General features: G+C 49.3%; 1 pseudogene; it reads right to left on the bottom strand.

The window, feature by feature from the left end:
* Positions 1–780: 780 nt before the first annotated feature.
* On the bottom strand, positions 781–891 carry LOC148367134 (5.8S ribosomal RNA; annotated as a pseudogene; the record flags this gene model as incomplete).
* Between the last annotated feature and the right edge of the window lie 450 nt (positions 892–1,341).

Genomic DNA, 1,341 nt, shown 5'->3' with positions numbered 1-1,341 from the left:
AGATCAAAGCTTAGGGTAATTCATTACAATTAGCGGCGACTCATTAAGGTAAGTAATGCGACCGCATCAGCCCGACGGCAATCTAATCAAAGACACGAGTAGGGACTTCACTGGGGAAATTCATAATAGCCAAGGACAACAAAAGCTAAATGTCATTTGAGGGATGTTTGGAAGCACCTTGTTCAGACGAAATTGTCCCGCAGGGACTGATGAATGGGATGCCCTGAAATAACGGGAAAGTCGCAGGAAATGTTTGACTTGAATCAAGTTTTACTGAATAATGCTGCGACCACAATAAAAGGTAGATGATTTATTGTTGTTTTGTTGTTTTAGATTTATGTGTAAAATCTTAAAATCTGATTTGTCTGCAGATAAGTTTGTTTAACAAAACTGTGTTGGGAATAACAAAGTTATATTTCTTTAGTAACGGTGTACCCCACCAAATTATTAATTACACCATTACAACGCCGTTGCCATTATTGACGATTAAAAGCGGTGCGTTACTTTCGCTGCGGAAAAACGGCAGCCTCCCCCCCACAAACCAGCGAGTTGTTTACTTTACTTCTTTCTGGATCATGTCACCGATCAAAATAGCGACTGGTATGTAGATAAATAGCAATTGCAAAATAACGGAAATAGTTACCTTATCTGGTAACTAGTTACTTCCACTATCGAGTAAGTCAGCTACTAACTGTTCTTTTGGAGTACTTAGAGAGTAACTATAATGCTTTTTCAAAATAACATGGAGCCCATCCCAGCCATCTCCGGGCAGTGGGCAGGGGACACCCTGAACTGGTTGCCAGCCAATCGCAGCTGCAAAATTACATTAGTTCTCGCAGGCAGCTGCGTTCTTCATCGATGCACGAGCCAAGTGATCCACCGCTAAGAGTCGTACAGCTGGGCGATTTTACGTCCGCCAGGGACGATCGGAGACAAATTCACGACAGGGTTTTCATTTGCGCCGCACCGCGGGTGTCGTTTGGTCGCTCCTGCGAGCGAGCCCCTAACCCGCGGCGCGGGTACTTTTGAGCGTGATACGCACGACACCGACACAGTTACGGGGGTCCCGCGCACGTCCACCACCTTTCGCCCGCCGCGCGCGGACGGCCGCCTGTCGTCACGCCGCGCTACTGGGGTAGTCGGACGAGCGGGCTCCCCCCAGTTACGGGGGTAGCCCGATCACGCCCGCCGCATTTTCTCGCGTCGCGCCGTGTGACGCCGCGTCCGCCGAACTCGCTCCGTCGCGCGGCCCGGGAGGTTTTTTGTTTTTTTAACCATTACAGACCGCAAAGCTCTGAAGCCGCAAACGTCGAACCGCGAAGTAGCGAGGTCCCACTGTAG

Source organism: Urocampus carinirostris, chromosome 4 (assembly GCF_059441175.1).
Source record: "Urocampus carinirostris isolate Australia breed hairy pipefish chromosome 4, RoL_Ucar_1.0, whole genome shotgun sequence".
NCBI classification, from domain to species: Eukaryota; Metazoa; Chordata; class Actinopteri; order Syngnathiformes; family Syngnathidae; genus Urocampus; species Urocampus carinirostris.
Note: the sequence above shows the minus strand (reverse complement) of the source record. Positions and strands in the feature narration are given on the sequence as shown.